Source organism: Anolis sagrei, chromosome 6 (genome assembly GCF_037176765.1).
Source record: "Anolis sagrei isolate rAnoSag1 chromosome 6, rAnoSag1.mat, whole genome shotgun sequence".
In the NCBI taxonomy this organism is placed as follows: Eukaryota; Metazoa; Chordata; class Lepidosauria; order Squamata; family Dactyloidae; genus Anolis; species Anolis sagrei.
In genome coordinates, this window is record NC_090026.1 from 41,357,736 (window position 1) to 41,370,102 (window position 12,367).

Below are 12,367 nucleotides of genomic sequence, written 5' to 3' on the forward strand. Positions count from 1 at the left end.
AACTTAACCAAAATTCCCATGCCCATAACACAACCCACAAGGTACAAACATATCTACTCAAAATGAAAAACAACACAACAACACACTCACAAAACGGCAAAACAACGAAACTCAAAAAACCCCCAATGAAAATTAACCAAAATTCCCATGCCCATAACACAACCCACAAGGTACAAACATATCTACTCAAAATGAAAAACAACACAACAACACACTCACAAAACGGCAAAACAACAAAACTCAAAAAAAAACCAACGAAACTTAAGCAAAATTCCCATGCCCATAACACAACCCACAAGGTACAAACATATCTACTCAAAATGAAAAACAACACAACAACACACTCACAAAACGGCAAAACAACAAAACTCAAAAAAACCCCAACGAAACTGAACCAAAATTCCCATGCCCATAACACAACCAACAAGGTACAAACATATCTACTCAAAATGAAAAACAACACAACAACACACTCACAATACGGCAAAACAACTGAGCATGCGCATTGGCGCCCAGCCGCAAGTTCCCTGGGCGCGCACACAGCCTTCCGGCCAACGTTCCCTCTGTGAAAGCCATGCCAACTCCAAGCCCCACCGCGCCGCTTCCCACACACACACCCCCTGCCGCACGCACACACACAACCCCACGCTCCATCACTCCCCCTGCCGCCGCACACACACACGCAACCCCACGCTCCATCACTCCCCCGCTGCCACACACACACACGCAACCCCGCGCTCCATCACTCCCCCCGCCGCCGCACACACACACGCAACGCCACGCTCCATCACTCCCCCCGCCGCCGCACACATACACGCAACCCCACGCTCCATCACTCCCCCCGCCGCCGCACACACACATGCAACCCCACGCTCCATCACTCCCCCCGCCGCCGCACACACACACGCAACCCCATGCTCCATCATTCCCCCTGCCGCCACACACACACATGCAACCCCATGCTCCATCATTCCCCCCGCCGCCGCACACACACACACAATCCCATTCCCCCCGCCGCTGCACACACACATGCAACCCCATGCTCCATCACTCCCCCCGCTGCCACACACACACACGCAACCCCACGCTCCATCACTCCCCCCGCCGCTGCACACACAAACGCAACCCCACGCTCCATCACTCCCCCCGCTGCCTCACACACACACGCAACCCCACGCTCCATCACTCCCCCGCCGCCGCACACACACGCAACCCCACGCTCCATCACTCCCCCCGCCACCGCACACACACACGCAACCCCACTCCCCCCGCCGCTGCACACACACAGGCAACCCCACGCTCCATCATTCCCCCCGCCGCAGCACACACACATGCAACCCCATGCTCCATCACTCCCCCGCCGCCACGCACACACACGCAACCCCACGCTCCATCACTCCCCCCACCGTCGCACACGCACACGCAACCCCACGCTCCATCACTCCCCCGCCGCCGCACACACACATGCAACCCCACTCCTCCCGCCGCCGCACACACACGCAACCCCACGCTCCATCACTCCTCCCGCCGCACACACACACGCAAACCCACGCTCCATCACTCCCCCCGCCGCCGCACACACACACGCAACCCCACGCTCCATCACTCCCCCCGCCGCTGCACACACATACACAACCCCACGCTCAATCACTCCCCTGCCCCAATCTTACCTCCTTTTACTTCATGCCACCTCCAAACCCCACCCCGCCCCTTCCCGCCCTGTCAAAATCCAGGAAAGACAGGAAAGAAGGAAAGAAGGAAGAAAGAGAAAGGGAGGTAAAGAAAAAGGGGGAAGGAAGGAAAGTTAGAGAAAGAAGGAAGAAGAAAAGGAAAGATGGAAGGAAAGAAAAGAGAGACAGCAGAAGAGAAAGAAAAGGGGGGAAGGAAGGAAAGAGGTAGGGAAGGAAGAAATGAGAGACAGAGGGAGGGAAAGAAAAAGGGGGAAGGAAGGAAGGAGAGAAGGAAAGAAAAAAGGGAATGAAGGAAGGAAAGAGGGAGTGAAGGAAGGGGGAAGATGTAGAGAAAGAGGGAGGGAAGGAAAGAAGGAAAGAGAGAAAGAAGAAAAGAGACCAGAAGAGAAAGAAAAAGGGGGAAGGAAGGAAAGAGATAGAGAAGGAAGAGGAGAAGGAAAGATGAGAGGGAAGGAAGGAAGGAGGGAAAGAAGGAGAGAAAGAGGGAAGGTTGGTCACAGCAACACGTGGCGTTTAAAGGTTGTTATTTCTATTATTATTATGCTATTATTCCTATTATAGAATCATAGAATCATAGAATGAAAGAGTTGGAAGAGACCTCATGGGCCATCCAGTCCAACCCCCTGCCAAGAAGCAGGAATATTGCATTCAAATCACCCCTGACAGATGGCCATCCAGCCTCTGTTTAAAAGCTTCCAAAGAAGGAGCCTCCACCACACTCCGGGGCAGAGAGTTCCACTGCTGAACGGCTCTCACAGTCAGGAAGTTCTTCCTTATGTTCAGATGGAATCTCCTCTCTTGTAGTTTGAAGCCATTGTTCCGCGTCCTAGTCTCCAAGGAAGCAGAAAACAAGCTTGCTCCCTCCTCCCTGTGGCTTCCTCTCACATATTTATACATGGCTATCATATCTCCTCTCAGCCTTCTCTTCTTCAGGCTAAACATGCCCAGTTCCCTAAGCCGCTCCTCATAGGGCTTGTTCTCCAGACCCTTGATCATTTTAGTCGCCCTCCTCTGGACACATTCCAGCTTGTCAATATCTCTCTTGAATTGTGGTGCCCAGAATTGGACACAGTATTCCAGATGTGGTCTAACCAAAGCAGAATAGAGGGGTAGCATTACTTCCCTAGATCTAGACACTATGCTCCTATTGATGCAGGCCAAAATCCCATTGGCATTTTTTGCCGCCACATCACATTGTTGGCTCATGTTTAACTTGTTGTCCACGAGGACTCCAAGATCTTTTTCACACGTACTGCTCTCGAGCCAGGCGTCCCCCATTCTGTATCTTTGCATTTCATTTTTTCTGCCAAAGTGGAGTATCTTGCATTTTTCACTGTTGAACTTCATTTTGTTAGTTTTGGCCCATCTCTCTAATCTGTCAAGATCGTTTTGAATTCTGCTCCTGTCCTCTGGACTATTGGCTATCCCTCCCAATTTGGTGTCGTCTGCAAACTTGATGATCATGCCTTCTAGCCCTTCATCTAAGTCATTAATAAAGATGTTGAACAGGACCGGGCCCAGGACGGAACCCTGCGGCACTCCACTTGTCACTTCTTTCCAAGAGGAAGAGGAAGCATTAGTGAGCACTCTCTGGGTTCGTCCACTTAACCAATTACAGATCCACCTCACCGTAGTTTTGCCTAGCCCACATTGGACTAGTTTCCTTGCCAGAAGGTCATGGGGGACCTTGTCGAAGGCCTTACTGAAATCCAGGTACGCTACATCCACGCCATTCCCCGCATCTACCCAGCTTGTAGCTCTATCGAAGACTCTGGGGGAATGGGGGAGGCGTCAGGTCCTAGAGGCAATGCATTGCATTATTGTTATTGTTATGATGGCAGTGAAATAAAAGGAAATAAAAAGTGAAAGAAGGAAGCAAACAGGGAGGGAAGAAAGGCAAAGGAAGAAAGGGGGAGGGAATGAAGGAAAGAGAGAAGGATGAAACCAAGTAGTGAAAGAAGGAAAGAAAGAGGTAGAGAAGGAAGAAAGGAGAGAAAGGGGGAGGAAAAGGGAGAAGGAATAGGTAGGTACCTCTCTTTCATAATAGTCCAGATATCTAACTCAACTTTGATAAGTTTAACTATAGGCCACAGCAACGTGTGGCAGGGCACAGCTAGTAATAATAATAATAAAAACCTTAAACTGACAAGAGAAAAAAAGTCTAATTTTTAAACACTGTCTCTCTGCTTCTTCTCTTTCTCATATTTCTCGAAGTAAGACAAATCAGTCATTTTTATTGGGCTTCCCGAGCTGCTCTTCAAAAAGAACGTTAGTTTGTCTATGTCTCTAATGTCCTGTATTTTATTTAGCCAATCGACTATTTTTGGGATTTTGTCTAATTTCCAAATTTTTGTATATGATATTCTTGCTTCTGTTGAGATGTAAGTGAATAAAATGTCTTTATTTTGGTCCAAAATTAGATCTGAGTCTGTAATATTTAATAAGTAATATTCTGGTTTTCTTGGGAATAACATTCCCAAAATCTTTTGAGACTCTTCGTGTATGCACTTCCAATATTTTGGGCTTCTCTACAAGTCCATCACATGTGGAAGAAACTTCCATCGAAGTCATGACATTTCCAACAGTTTTTCCCCATATTTTTATACACTAGTTCTATTTTTTTTTTGGGGGGGGGGGGTACATCTTAAGCCAGTTTTCTTTTCAATGCATCGCATATGTATATTTTAGTTTCTTACTTCCCATTCACTCAGATGGATTGGTCTTCTTAAATTTTCCGACCACCTAATCATACATTTTTTTACCACCTCAGTTTCTGTAGACCATTCTAAGAATTTATCATAAATCTTAGTTATTAATTTTTTCTGTGTCTGAAGGATCCTATCCCAAATGGATTTTTAAAAATTGAAGCCTATCTCTTTATCCTGTTCCTTTATTTGTATATAGTGTAGCCAGGAGATATTATCAAAGTCCCGCTTTGTAAACAATGTAAACAGCATGCAGTATACATCTAGTCTAGTAAAAATATAAATATACAAGTACAGAGGGAAAAAGTGGCGGACTTGTAACCAAATAAACCTTAATCTTAAGTCTATACATCAAATGTCCTCGTCCCCCTTACAATGTGTACTAATCTGATCAATATACTCCTTTTAGATGCTTTATACAAATAAAGGGCAATTTTTGTTGTTAAAATGGGATAATAACCAGCTAGTATAAATGTGGTTTTGGTCGCTGCATCCCAGCTCGTTTTATGACAAATGAAAGGCCATAAATGTTGTTTCCTTTCTTTTTCATACAAACAGCAGTTATGTAATTTGTGGTTCAGATTTTCAAACGGTGTTGGTGGCGCCACAGACACAGAGTCTTTCTTTGGGTAGGATATGATTGATAGAATGAAATAAAATGCAAAGATACAGAATGGGGACGCATGGCTCGAGAGTAGTACGTGTGAAAAAGATCTTTGGGTCCTCGTGGACAACAAGTTAAACATAAGCCAACAATGTGATGCGGCAGCAAAAAAAGCCAATGCGATTTTGGCCTGCATCAATAGGAGTCTTGTGTCTAGATCCAGGGAAGTCATGCTACCCTTCTTACTTAGGCGATCCCTTGTTGGACGAGTAAGATGGTCTTCCATTATGGATTTCCTTGTGGGTCCGTATGTGGCTGTGGAGCCCTATTCTTGCTCTGCATCTTCTTCCGCAGTGTGGGCATTGGTTTCCAGGTGGAAGGCGGCCCCGGTCGGGGTTGGCTTGACGCGCCTTCCTCCTGGCGCATTTCTCTCTTTCATCCTCCACTCGTGCCTCCTCAAATTCTGCAGCACTGCTGGTCACAGCTGTCCTCCAGCTGGAGCGCTCAAGGGCCAGGGCTTCCCAGTTCTCAGTGTCTATGCCAGAGTTTTTAAGGTTGGCTTTGAGCCCGTCTTTAAATCTCTTTTCCTGTCCACCAACGTTCCGTTTTCCGTTCTTAAGTTCGGAGTAGAGCAACTGCTTTGAGAGACGGTGGTCAGGCATCCGGACAACGTGGCCGGTCCAGCAGAGTTGATGTTGGAGGACCATCGCTTCAATGCTGGTGGTCTTTGCTTCTTCCAGCACACTGACGTTTGTCCGCTTGTCTTCCCAGGAGATTTGCAGGATTTTCCGGAGGCAGCGCTGATGGAATCGTTCCAGGAGTTGCATGTGACGTCTGTAGACAGTCCACGTCTCACAGGCATATAGCAGGGTTGGGAGGACAATAGCTTTATAGACAAGCACCTTGGTCTCCCTACATATGTCCTGGTCCTCAAACACTCTCTGCTTCATTCTGGAAAATGCTGCACTTGCAGAGCTCAGGCGGTGTTGTATTTCGGCGTCGATGTTGACTTTGGTGGAGAGGTGGCTGCCAAGGTAGCGGAAATGGTCCACATTTTCTAATGTTACACCATTAAGCTGTATTACTGGCATTGGAGAGGGATTGGCTGGTGACTGCTGGAACAGCACCTTGGTTTTCTCAATGTTCAGTGACAGGCCGAGCTTCTCATATGCTTCTGCGAAGGTGTTTAGAGTGGCTTGTAGATCTTCTTCTGAATGCGCACAGACGACATTGTCATCAGCATACTGGAGTTCTATAACAGATGTTGTTGTAACCTTGGTTTTGGCTTTCAGTCTGCTGAGGTTGAATAGCTTGCCATCTGTCCGATAGATTATTTCCACTCCTGTGGGAAGCTTCCCATCAACAAGGTGAAGTATCATAGCGATGAAGATGGAGAATAGAGTTGGGGCAATAACACATCCCTGTTTGACACCGGATTCCACTTTAAATGGGTCACTTTGGGAGTCATTGCTGTCCAAGACTGTTGCCATCATGTTATCATGGAGGAGCCGCAGGATGTTCACAAATTTGTTAGGGCACCCGATTTTGTGGAGGATGGTCCAGAGAGCGCTGCGATTCACTTTGTCGAATGCCTTTGCAAGGTCGATTAATGCCATGTACAGAGGTTGGTTTTGTTCTCTGCATTTTTCTTGGAGCTGTCGTGCAGTGAAGATCATGTCCACGGTTCCTCTGGAGGGGCGGAAGTCATTCTGGGATTCTGGGAGGGTGTCTTCTGAGAGGGGCAGAAGGCGGTTTGCAAGGATTCTTGCGAGGATTTTCCCAGCGGAGGTTAGAAGGGAGATACCTCGATAGTTTCCGCAGTCTGTTCTTTCCCCTTTTTTGAAGAGGGTGACGATGGTGGCGTCCTTGAAATCTGCTGGGATTTTCTCGGTCACCCACACTTTTTCTATGAGCTGGTGGAGTTGGTGTGTCAGCTCAGGTCCTCCCTCTTTAAAGATTTCAGCAGGGATCCCATCTGGTCCACTGTGTTCTCAAATAATATGTGTTCTCAAATAATATGTTCTCAAATAATATGCATTTCTGTGTTCTCAAATAATATGCTGTGCACAGGTTGGTTCCTCAGGTGCTCTGCTGACGTCTTGGGTTGAATGAGTCTGCAGTGCCTTTCATGTTCCTTGATTTGTGTCTGGGCAAGGCTGCATTTGGTGGTCTCTATGTAGACGTGTCCACAGCTGCATGGTATACGGCAGCTCCTGCAGAGGTGAGAGGATCTCTCTTATCCTTTGCTGAATGTAGCATTTGTTGGATTTTCTTAGTGGGTCTATAGATAGTTTGTAGGTTGTGTTTGTTCATCAGCTTCTCTCTCTCTGGTCAGTGGTTCCCTTGATGTATGGTAAGAACACGTTTCCTCTGGGTGGATCTTTGTCTTTACTCTCGTGGCTCTTTCTCGGTCTTGCAGCTCTTCTGATGTCGGTGGTGGAGTAGCCATGGAGGAGGTGGGGTTTGCAGATGCTTTTTGCATAGTCTGCCAGGGCTTTAATGGTGCTTTTTTTTTTTTTAAAGGGTAATGGTTGGATTTTTTATGTAGGTATCTAACCATATGTGTAGGTTTTATGTAATAGCCCAATTGTTGAGTGAGTCTCTGGATGACTAGAACATGTAGAAATGGCAGTTTTCCTTCATTTTCTTTTTCTATGGTGAATGGGATGTTTGGGTGGATGCAATTCAAGAAGGCTGTTGACAAGCTGGAATGTGTTTATAGAAGGGCAACGGATACAATCATAGATCTGGAAGCCAACCCCCTTCTGCCACTCAGACCACTTTCTATGAGCCTGTAAACCATGAATTCCTATGAAGAGCAGCTCAGGAAATAGGGTATGTTTATCTTGGAGAAAAGAAAGCCGAGAGGGATATGAGAGCCATGTTTACCTATCAGAAGGGGGCTGGACTAGATGGCCTTTGGGGGTATCTGTTAACTCTATGATTCTATGAATGTATGAATCTATGCTCCAGCAGCAGCTGTAGCCACAGAAATAAAACTTGCCTCCTACCCAATGGGACACCCAAATATTTCAACATGGCCCTCATGTCCCTTCTCCGTCTTTTCCTTTCCAAGACAAATTTTCCTGGCGAGTCATAATTGCCAGACCTTTCACAGTTTGGGTCATCCTTCCCTGGACAGATTCCAGTTTGTCCTTATGTTTCCTGACCTTTGGTGCCCAGAACTGGACACAGTCTTATTCCAGGCAAGGTCTGACTAGAGCAGAACAGATGCCCTCCTCTGGAGGGAGACAAAGCGTTATGAAGAGGAGATGTGTTGTGGGTCAAGTGTCCCATGGGGACTGTGACTCTCAGCAGAAGATGGCCACCATTTCCCCTTGGGTTCCTCCTTATCGTTTGCTCCCTGTCTCTCACAGAAGGTGGGCCAAGGCAGTGGTCGGCATTCAAGAAAGTAGGGCTATTCTGTTTTGGTCCCCAGGTGGGCCTTCTCTGAAGAGGGGAGGGAATTCTGGAGCCCTCAGGAGTTGTTTGACTGCAAATTCCAGCAGTCTCTGGCAGCATGGTCAATGGGGAGGAATGTTGGGGGTGGGAGTCGAGCACTGTCTGGGGATTCCAGCCCTGAGAGAAAGAATGGGATGGAAGGAGAGAGATTGTGGCAGAAGGAAAAGCCCTTCTTCGGTAAAGTCTTGAGACCCCCTTCCTTTCTCTGCAGTTTCTGGGGAGAGAGGACCCCCCCTTGGAGTCTAGCAGCCTGGTGGCCATCTGCGAGACTTCAGAGAGGTATCTCCTGTCCATGTTTTTGGGGAGAGGGCATGCAGGGGTCTGGGGGGTTGGGGCCCGGAGATCTGGAGGGGGCCGTCTCAGGACGCTGCCTTCTTCCCATGGGCTGGCAAGATCCTTGGGATGGGGCTTGCCTCTCTTGGGGGGAATAGAAGGGAGAAGCTGAGTTCTTCTTCTGCCCCTTGCCTTTCTAGCAGCTTCATATCGGAGAGAATCCCAACTCCTCCACAGAAAGAACTATCCAGGGAGTTGGTGAGTGAAAAAAAGAGGCTGGAAAGGGGGGAGATTGCCTCTCTTCGTCCTTTGGGAAATGGATTCGGGCTCAGGACCATCTCAAGACCCCTTGAGTTCTAGGTGGCCCTTTGCTGAAGAGGCCTCCTACACTGCTAAACTGTTGTTGGAGTGCAAGTCCCAACAGCCCCAGGCAGTGTGTCACTGGGGAGGAAGGCTGGGGGTTTCAGTCCAATTCTCTCTGGGAGAAAGAGGGGGGGGGGCTTGGCAAAGAGCACAGCCCTCACTTCCCTCTTCTTCCCCCTCAACAGGGCTCCAAAGAAGTTGGTGTTCCTTCGGAGCTGTTCGTGCAGGAGGGGGCGGCCCAGGACCTCGAGAATGAGAGGTACATCCCTTCCCAGATTCAGGGCCACATCGCAGTCAGAGATCCCCTCCCTCCCTCCTTCCCTCCTTCAATTGACGCCAAGGGGGCTTGAGCCTGCAACCTTATTCTAGGGGGTTTGGGGGGGGGGGGAGAGCATGCCTTCTGATCTTGCCTTGTTCTCTCTCTCTCTCCTTGCAGTGTCGATGAGCCCCCTGAGAAGACATCAAGGGTAAGGAAGGGAAGGGAGCAGAAAAAAGGGGGGTTCCTTCCTCTGCATCCCCCTCCTCTTTTCCTCTCCCTGCCCCTCCTTTAAGCTTCTTCCTCCTACTCTAGCCTTCCTCCCCTGAGCTGTCTTCCCATTCCTTCCCCTTTGCCCCTATTTCACTTCTCTATCTATTGTCTTTTACAGGACCCCGAAGAGGCAACACTTTTGGATGTCCCCAGCCTGGAGGATGAGGTGTGGGACCCTCTCCCTAGTTCAAGCAGGTGTGTTGCTCTCTGCCAGGAAGGATGACCATTGCACCCCCTCCTTGTACTCAGTCGCTGGCCTACCAGGCCTCACCTCCTTATGCCTCCTTATGCCTCTCTTCCAGCTCCCTGGGCCATGAGGAAGGGGAAGATCTGGCCCTGAAGCCTCGGAGATGGTCCTCCATGGACCTAGAGCAGGTAAGGCCCAGAGTTCCCCCCACAAGGCCTGGGACCACCACCAAGGAGGCATCGCCCAACGCCTTCCTCAGGACGCAGAGAGGGGCCTCCTGCATAGACCTTCCAGGTGGCAGGTGTGTCCTAGAGATGTTCTGGTAGGCTGCTCTTTAGCCACAAGAAAGGTATGTTGGGACCCCAATGCCCCATTCCTTCCAACAGGCATCCTACACATCTTCATTGACCATCCCCCTCCCTCCACTTTTGGTCCCAGGAGACTTTCCATGTCTCCCGAGTACCACTGTTTCCCTTCTTTCTTCCTTACAGGCGCAAGAACACCTTCACCGTCTGTGCCAGCTCCTCTGCAGCCCCTCCTCTGCAGAGGCCATGCCGGCCGTGGATTACGTGGCCCGCAAACATCTCAAGATGGCCACGGACCACTATCTGGAGTCCAACGGGAGGTAAGAGAGCTGGGCCTGGGGGTGCCACTCCCCTGTCCCCATGGGGTTGGAGACAAGGCTGACCCTGACCCTGGCTCCCTCTTCCCTCTCTTCATTCACAGGGAGTGTGGTGAATTGATGTGCGCCGTTCTCAATTCACCTTACTGCTCCGCGGAGGCGGCGCTCGACCTGTTCCTGGCCAAGGTGAAGGAGGGCCCTTGGCTGACCGAGGAGGGCAAGGAACAGGGGAGCCCCACTTTTGATGCGGCCACAGTAAGGACATCCCCTCCCGCACCCTGTCTTTGGGGAGCTTGGGAAGGAGAGGGGGCCCTCTTTCCTGGCCTTCAGCAGGAGCCCTCCTGGCATTTAACCCTCCTTTTTTCTCTCCGCAGGCAAGAGCGACGCGGGCCATCGGGAAGATCGTGACATACATCAAAGACAGCACTCGCCTGGAGGGGTGGTTCCTGGAGCTTCTGCTTGCCTTGGTGACTAACTACATCGAGGTCACAAGGCCTGGGTTGGAGGCGCCCAGCAGGGACCAGAGCAGCATCTACGTTCCTCAAGAGTAAGGAGGGGGGGAGGCTCAGTGGGGCTCCCAGGCCTTTTGGGGGGCCAGATGGGGGACTCAAACCCTCCACTGGGAAGTAAACTTTTTTCTTTCATTTTCCTGCAGAGAACTGGCGAAGATAATCATCGTGCTGCTGAAGAGGGTGGCCCGGGTGTCTTTCAAGGAGACCTCCAAGGAGATGCTAGAAGACCTCAGCATCTGCCCTGAGGGAATGGCCCTCCTGTTGCGGTAAGGAGCCAAGGGCCGGAGGAGGTTTGGGGAGAAGGCACAGCCTGGTCTCTCTGGCTGCCTTTCCTCACAGGGTCCCTTTTGTCTTCCAGGAGCTTCCTCAAGTCCTCCTCCTCCCTGCTCCAGCACCTGTATTCCACTTGGGAAACAGAAGCGCCGCTGGAGCATTCGGCCGGAGTGGTGGCCTTCTATATCCAGGTGAGGAGGGTTAGTCAGCCTGGGTTTTGGGCTGGAAGGGGGCCTTAGGATAGGCGGGGGAGTTGAGGAGAGGAGAGGCAGTGCTTCCCTTCCTGGCTCCAGCTCTTCACACTTCTCCTCTTCTCTTTCAGCTGCTGCACACTGGCCAGCGCCCACACTCCCCGGAGAAGACCTGGGCACTGCTGACGGCCTGGCTCCAACATCACAGCCTGGCCGTACAACATCAGAGCAGGCAGGGCCTTCTCCTTCTGTGCAAGACCTACAGGGAGGTAAGTCAGGCACAGCCCCGGCTCCACACTCCACACAGAAGGCCAGCTGAGTCTAGATCCAGCAGGCCTTGCTCTTGCAGTCGTTGGAAGAATGTACGATGCAGAAGGTCCTAGGGGGTCCCTTCCCCAACCAAGGGGGAGGCCTGCGTCTAGATGTTCTCTGCAGGGGACCTCTTAGGCATGGCCCTCCTTTCTCTCTCTTTGCAGACCATGAGGCTCCAGGAGCTCCTGGACGGGGTCCTTGGGGGGCTGCAATCCCCCCACATCAACGTCGTGCTGGAGTTCCTGGGCCTGGCTGGCCAGCTGGGGGCCCTGCTGCACAAGGAAGACCAGGGCCCTGCGAAGGCTCACCTGGCTGCCGGATGCCGCCCTCTCTTCCACCACGTGAGTCTTGGCCCCTGGTCCATTTTGGGGGGGGGGGTGTAGACTTCCCCCTCTCCCCAAGCCCTGAGAAGGGGCTTCACACAAAGAAAGGGGGAGAAAGAAAGTCTCCTTTTCCTTTGTTTTTTCAGGAGGTGGCAAAGATCAGGAAGGCAGCCCTGGAATGCTTTCAGCGTATTCTCTGGCGCCCGGAACATCAACATGAGGAGCACAACACCATCCACGACCTCCTTACGGTGCTGGTTCACGTGGAGGATGAGGACGAGGAGGTGGCCAAGGTGGGAGAGAGGCCCAGCGCTGGCCCC